We start from the raw sequence: 8,202 nt of genomic DNA on the forward strand, positions 1-8,202 counted from the left end.
CTTTATGCCCCCTGTCGGCCTCTCTCTCACACACTTTATGCCCCCTGTCGGCCTCTCTCTCACACACTTTATGCCCCCTGTCGGCCTCTCTCTCACACACTTTATGCCCCCTGTCGGCCTCTCTCTCACACACTTTATGCCCCCTGTCGGCCTCTCTCTCACACACTTTATGCCCCCTGTCGGCCTCTCTCTCACACACTTTATGCCCCCTGTCGGCCTCTCTCTCACACACTTTATGCCCCCTGTCGGCCTCGCTCTCTCCTCACACACTTTATGCCTCCTGTCAGCCTCTCTCTCTCCTCTCACACTTTATGCCCCGTCGGCCTCTCTCACACACTTTATGCCTCCTGTCGGCCTCTCTCTCTCACACACTTTATGCCTCCTGTCGGCCTCTCTCTCTCACACACTTTATGCCTCCTGTCGGCCTCTCTCTCTCACACACTTTATGCCTCCTGTCGGCCTCTCTCTCTCACACACTTTATGCCTCCTGTCGGCCTCTCCCTCTCACACACTTTATGCCCCCTGTCAGCCTCTCACACACTTTATGCCCCCTGTCAGCCTCTCACACACTTTATGCCCCCTGTCAGCCTCTCACACACTTTATGCCCCCCTGTCAGCCTCTCACACACTTTATGCCCCCCTGTCAGCCTCTCACACACTTTATGCCCCCCTGTCAGCCTCTCACACACTTTATGCCCCCCTGTCAGCCTCTCACACACTTTATGCCCCCCTGTCAGCCTCTCACACACTTTATGCCCCCCTGTCAGCCTCTCACACACTTTATGCCCCCCTGTCAGCCTCTCACACACTTTATGCCTCCTGTCAGCCTCTCTCACACACTTTAGGCCCCCTGTCGGCCTCTGTCTCTCCTCACACACTTTATGCCTCCTGTCGGCCTCTGTCTCTCTCTCTCACACACTATATGCCTCCTGTCGGCCTCTCTCTCTCCTCACACACTTTATGCCTCCTGTCGGCCTCTGTCTCTCTCTCACACACTTTATGCCCCCTGTCGGCCTCTGTCTCTCTTCACACACTTTATGCCCCCTGTCGGCCTCTGTCTCTCTTCACACACTTTATGCCCCCTGTCGGCCTCTGTCTCTCTTCACTCACTTTATGCCCCCTGTCGGCCTCTGTCTCTCTTCACTCACTTTATGCCCCCTGTCGGCCTCTGTCTCTCTTCACACACTTTATGCCCCCTGTCGGCCTCTGTCTCTCTTCACACACTTTATGCCCCCTGTCGGCCTCTGTCTCTCTTCACTCACTTTATGCCCCCTGTCGGCCTCTGTCTCTCTTCACACACTTTAGGCCCCCTGTCGGCCTCTGTCTCTCCTCACACACTTTATGCCCCCTGTCGGCCTCTGTCTCTCTTCACACACTTTATGCCCCCTGTCGGCCTCTGTCTCTCTTCACTCACTTTATGCCCCCTGTCGGCCTCTGTCTCTCTTCACACACTTTATGCCTCCTGTCGGCCTCTGTCTCTCTCTCTCACACACTATATGCCTCCTGTCGGCCTCTCTCTCTCTCACACACTTTATGCCTCCTGTCAGCCTCTCTCACACACTTTAGGCCCCCTGTCGGCCTCTGTCTCTCCTCACACACTTTATGCCTCCTGTCGGCCTCTGTCTCTCTCTCTCACACACTATATGCCTCCTGTCGGCCTCTCTCTCTCCTCACACACTTTATGCCTCCTGTCGGCCTCTGTCTCTCTCTCACACACTTTATGCCCCCTGTCGGCCTCTGTCTCTCTTCACACACTTTATGCCCCCTGTCGGCCTCTGTCTCTCTTCACACACTTTATGCCCCCTGTCGGCCTCTGTCTCTCTTCACTCACTTTATGCCCCCTGTCGGCCTCTGTCTCTCTTCACTCACTTTATGCCCCCTGTCGGCCTCTGTCTCTCTTCACACACTTTATGCCCCCTGTCGGCCTCTGTCTCTCTTCACTCACTTTATGCCCCCTGTCGGCCTCTGTCTCTCTTCACACACTTTATGCCCCCTGTCGGCCTCTGTCTCTCTTCACACACTTTATGCCCCCTGTCGGCCTCTGTCTCTCTTCACTCACTTTATGCCCCCTGTCGGCCTCTGTCTCTCTTCACACACTTTAGGCCCCCTGTCGGCCTCTGTCTCTCTTCACACACTTTATGCCCCCTGTCGGCCTCTGTCTCTCTTCACACACTTTATGCCCCCTGTCGGCCTCTGTCTCTCTTCACTCACTTTATGCCCCCTGTCGGCCTCTGTCTCTCTTCACACACTTTATGCCCCCTGTCGGCCTCTGTCTCTCTTCACACACTTTATGCCCCCTGTCAGCCTCTGTCTCTCTTCACACACTTTATGCCCCCTGTCGGCCTCTGTCTCTCTTCACACACTTTATGCCCCCTGTCGGCCTCTGTCTCTCTTCACTCACTTTATGCCCCCTGTCGGCCTCTGTCTCTCTTCACACACTTTATGCCTCCTGTCGGCCTCTGTCTCTCTCTCACACACTATATGCCTCCTGTCGGCCTCTCTCTCTCCTCACACACTTTATGCCCCCTGTCGGCCTCTGTCTCTCTTCACACACTTTATGCCCCCTGTCGGCCTCTGTCTCTCTTCACACACTTTATGCCCCCTGTCGGCCTCTGTCTCTCTTCACACACTTTATGCCCCCTGTCGGCCTCTGTCTCTCTTCACACACTTTATGCCTCCTGTCGGCCTCTCTCTCTCACACGCTTTATGCCCCCGTCTGCCTCTCTCTCTCTCACTGGCCTTTCTGAGGAAGCTCTGCAGGATGACTTGAGGTTGATGGTGGAAGATCTGAAAGGAGAATTATCATCTCTGGGTGAATGCACAGACCACCTTGAATCCAAAATGGCTGAGCTCACTAAATCACATAACAACCTGATTGATGATGAGCATGAAGCCCTAAAAAGGAGATGACTGTAGTCCAGAATAAGAACTGGGATCGGGAAGATTGTTCCTACGGGACCTATGTTAAGGTTCGGGGAATCCCAGAGTCCATCTCAGACCGGGATCTGCCTAAGTTTTTTGATAATTTCCTGGGGGAAGTGCTATCGAAAAAAGAGCCACATGAACTAATAATTGATCGCATTCACAGGGCACCCAAACCAAAAGCCTTAATCCCCAGTCTCCCAAGAGATGTTTTGGCAAGAATACACTTTGCAGGCACCAAAGAAGCTTTTAAGCAAGGTCTAAGGAAAAGGCCTGCTATTCCAGAAGTTCCAACGTCTCTCTGTTTTCTTTTACCTATCAGCCGGGACACTTGCCAAAAGAAGGGAATTTACACCCTGTACTTCGGCTCTAACGAAGGAGGGCATAAGATACAGATGTGGCTTCCCAGTAAAGCTGATAATCCATAGAGGAGAAAATACCCCCACATCTTCTTATGCCCACTCCAGGCAGAGAAATTGCTAATCTCATGGGGAATTACCCCTGTGAAGGATCAGGTGCATCGGCGATCCCCAAATATCAACCATCCACAGAAGAAGCTAAACCCAGAATGGAACAGGTTCTGACTCTATTACCCACTCACTAGAATGGCATTTGTGTGCTTGCACCTTTCTTTTTGCTTGTCATATGTAGCTCTTTTTGCACTTTTATCTTTTTTTTTTTTTTTTTTTTTTTTTTCTTATTCTCCTTTCCTACACAAGCCTAAGGATGTACCATACTGCCCTCTCATGGTCATAGAATGAGTTTACCTTTTTTATTGCAGGGCTTTCCTCCACTACAGTTTATTGTTCTTAATGACGCCGCTAATAGTTATATTATGCATACCCTGGTCAACTGAATTCTTCTATATATATATAACTAAGAATAATGTCTCTTAATGTGAAGGGATTGAATTCCCTGGGTAAGCGATCCTACCTGTGGAAAGAGATACACAAAATGGCAGCAGATGTGATCTGTATCCAAGAAACCTACTGGAAACAGAGACACATACAGTTAGGTCCATATGTATTTGGACAGAGACAACATTCTTCTAATTTTGGTTCTAGACATTACCGCAATGAATTTTAAACAAAACAATTCAGATGCAGTTGAAGTTCAGACTTTCAGCTTTCATTTGAGGGTATCCACATTAAAATTGGATGAAGGGTTTAGGAGTTTCAGCTCCTTAACATGTGCCACCCTGTTTTTAAAGGGACCAAAAGTAATTGGACAGATTAAATAATATGTTCATTTCTAGTACTTGGTTGAAAACCCTTTGTTGGCAATGACTGCCTGAAGTCCTTGGACTCATGGCCATCACCAGACGCTGTGTTTCCTCCTTTTTGATGCTCTGCCAGGCCTTCACTGCGGTGGTTTTCAGTTGCTGTTTGGTTGTGGGCCTTTCTGTCTGAAGTTTAGTCTTTAACAAGTGAAATGCATGCTCATTTGGGTTGAGATCAGGAGACTGACTTGGCCATTCAAGAATATTCCATTTCTTTGCTTTAATAAACTCCTGGGTTGCTTTGGGTCATTGTCCATCTGTAGTATGAAACGACGACCAATCAGTTTGGCTGCATTTGGCTGGATCTGAGCACACAGTATGGCTCTGAACACCTCAGAATTCATTCGGCTGCTCCTGTCCTGTGTCACATCATCAATAAACACTGGTGACCCAGTGCCACTGGCAGCCATGCATGCCCAAGCCATCACACTGCCTCCGCCGTGTTTTACAGGTGGTATGGTATGCTTTGGATCATGAGCTGTACCTCGCCTTCGCCATACTTTTCTCTTTCCATCATTCTGGTAGAGGTTGATCTTGGTTTCTTCTGTCCAAAGAATGTTCTCCCAGAACTGTGCTGGCTTTTTTAGATGTTTTTTAGCAAAGTCCAGTCTAGCCTTTTGACTCTTGATGCTTATGAGTGGTTTGCACCGTGCAGTGAGCCCTCTGTATTTACTTTCATACAGTCTTTTTTTTTTTATGGTAGATTTTAATATTGATACGCCTGCCTCCTGGAGAGTGTTGGTCACTTGGTTGGCTGTTGTGAAGGAGTTTCTCTTCACCATGGAGACTATTCTGCGATCATCCACCACTGTTGTCTTCCGTGGGCGCCCAGGTCTTTTTGCATTGATGAGTTCACCAGTGCTTTCTTTCTTTCTCAGGATGTACCAAACTGTAGATTTTGCCACTCCTAATGTGTAGCAATTTCTCAGATGGGTTTTTTCTGTTTTTGCAGCTTAAGGATGGCTTGTTTCACCTGCATGGAGAGCTCCTTTGACCGCATGTTCCCTTCACCGTAAAACCTTCCAAATGCAAGCACCACACCTCCAATCAACTCCAGGCCTTTTATCTGCTTAATTGTGAATGACATAATGAAGGGATTGCCCACACCTGTCCATGAAATAGCCTTGGAGTCAATTGTCCAATTACTTTTGGTCCCTTTAAAAACAGGGTGGCATATGTTAAGGAGCTGAAACTCCTAAACCCTTCATCCAATGTTAATGTGGAGACCCTCAAATGAAAGCTGAAAGTCTAAACTTCAACTGCATCTGAATTGTTTTGTTTAAAATTCATTGTGGTAATGTCTAGAACCAAAATTAGAAAAAGGTTGTCTCTGTCCAAATATATATGGACCTAACTGTAGATTAAACAGATTCCCACACAGAATTTTTGCTTGTCACAATAACAAGCGAGCTGATGTGGGTATACTGATTAAAAACTCATGAACAGAAATCGGGACTAACAAAATAGAAGTCCCAGAGGGTAGATTTATTATCCTCTACTGCTTCCTAAATCGTGTCCAATTTACGATAGCCCCTGTTTATGCACCTAATTCTATCCAGATTGGGTTACTTAGATCCTTTCTTTAAAAATGTAAAGACTTTGCTAAAGATCTGCAACTAATAGGGGGAATTTAATCTTCCGATGAATAGATCACTAGACTGCTCCCAGTCAGCGCGAAATAGGAAGAAAATGGGATCCATTTATTTATTTTTTTAACCGTCTTTATTGAGTGTAATACAAAGTATACATATAATGTCCAATAATATAACAGAAAAACATTTATGCAATATTATTAACATTAGTCGGCATTTTTTCAACTATAACCCTCCCCGCCCCTCCCCCGGGCAAACTCCATAACTTCGTAACACAATTTCTATCCAGTCTACCAGGGATATTACCGGCAAGCTGCTCTCTCATATACCAGTCGGTGAGCTGGAAACAACTATGTGTCGCCTGGCGTGTGGAAGATGTCTGAGTATTGATAAAAGAGGACCATGTGACAAAAAAGCGTTCCGTGTCTTTTTCTTTATTAAGTCAGGCCTCTATCCAATCCATTTTGAAGAGATATGTTACTTTTGTAGTAATTCAGCTTAATGAAGGTGTTACACCCTGTGCCCACAAATGGAGAATGCTTTTACATGTGGCTGCCGCCCATATGAACAAGATGCGGCGCTGCTGGACAGAAAGCCTCACCAACTGGTCCTGTGCGAGAATATTACATATGGCCCACTCCGGGGAGAGAGAGATATGCCGCAAGTGTTGATGAGATGTTGCAGAAGTGTCTCCCACACCTCCCTTATTTTTGGACAGTCCCAAAGGCAATGGAAAATATCAGCTGGACAGTGTAAGCATTTAGGGCAGGGATAGTCCCCTGAGGGGGACATTTTAGACTTGACCTCCTGGGAGATGTATGCTCTATGAAATATCACAAGAGACGTGGTTATGTAACTGTCTTATGGTAATATAGAGTTAACACGCAGAGTGGCTTTCAAAAGGTCATTGACCCAACAGTTCGTTAATTGAGCAACCCATTTTCCAGGGCCTGGTGAGTCTGACCAATGTATAGAAGGCTTTAATGATTTATATATGAGACTCATAGAATAAGTTCCCATTTGGGCTTTAATGGATAATAAATTTAGAGGGCGTGTTCTAGCATCATCCGGTATGTCTCGCAATATTACATAGTAACATAGTTATTAAGGTTGAAGGGAGACTTTAACCCCTTAATCCCATATGACGTACTATCCCATCCATGTGCCCTGGGACTTAATTCCCAAGGACGGGATAGTACGTCTAATGGGATCAGCGGCGCCCACGTGGTGAGCGCCACTGATCGCGGCCGGGTATCAGCTGATTATCACAGCTTACACCCGGCACAATGTGTCAGGGGCGGTCACGGACCGCCCCCGACACGTTAACCCCTTGCACATCGCGATCAAACACGATCGCGGTGTACCGGGGGTTAAAGGGAAGCATCGGCAGGGAGGTGGCTCCCTCCGTGCTTCCCTGACCCCCCACGGCAGCGCAATGTGCAGCGCTGCTGCGGGGGGCTCCTTTACTGCAGGCCCTCGAATCCAAGATGGCGACGGGGGCCTGCAGGGAGCTGGCTTCCTCAGTGCCTGCAAAGCGCAGGCACGAGGAAGCCTGCTGCACTGCCTGTGACAGATCGCTGATCTGTCACAGTGATCTGTGATGTGACAGATCAGCGATCTGTCACAGGACAGTGATGTCCCACCTGGGACAATGTAATAAAGTAAAAACAAAAGTTAAAATAATTTTTTTAAAAATCGCCAAATTAGAAAAAAATATATATATTCAGCCAATAAATTCATTTTTTGGAAATAAAAAAAAACAATAAAAGTACACATATTAGGAATCGCCGCATCCGTAACGACCTGCCCTATAAAACTGTCCCATTAGTTAACCCCTTTAGTGAACCCCTTAAAAAAATAATAAAAAACAAAGCAAAAAATAATGATTTATTATCATACCGCCGAACAAAAAGTGTAATAACGTGCGATCAAAAAGACGCATATAAATATCCATGGTACCGCTAAAAACGTCATCTTGTCCCGCAAAAAACGAGCTGCCACACAGCATCATCAGAGAAAAAATAAAAGTTATAGCTCGCAGAATAAAGCGATGCAAAAATAATTATTTTTTATATAAAATTGTTTTCATTGCATAAAACCGACAAAACATAAAAAAAGACATAAATGAGGTATCGCTGTAACCGCACTGACCCGAAGAATAAAACCGCCTTATCAATTTTACTGCACGCGGAACGGTGTAAGCGCACCCCCCAAAAGAAATTCATGAAATGCTGGTTTTTGTGCATTCTGCGTCCCAAAAATCGGAATAAAAAGCAATCAAAAAAGTCACGTGCCCGAAAATGGTACCAATAAAAACGTCAACTCGTCCCGCAAAAAATAAGACCTCACATGACTCGGTGGGTCAAAATATGGAAAAATTATAGCTCTCAATATGTGGTGATGCAAAAA

Source organism: Dendrobates tinctorius, unplaced genomic scaffold (genome assembly GCF_039654945.1).
Source record: "Dendrobates tinctorius isolate UK_male_01 unplaced genomic scaffold, ASM3965494v1 ptg000251l, whole genome shotgun sequence".
Taxonomy (NCBI): domain Eukaryota; kingdom Metazoa; phylum Chordata; class Amphibia; order Anura; family Dendrobatidae; genus Dendrobates; species Dendrobates tinctorius.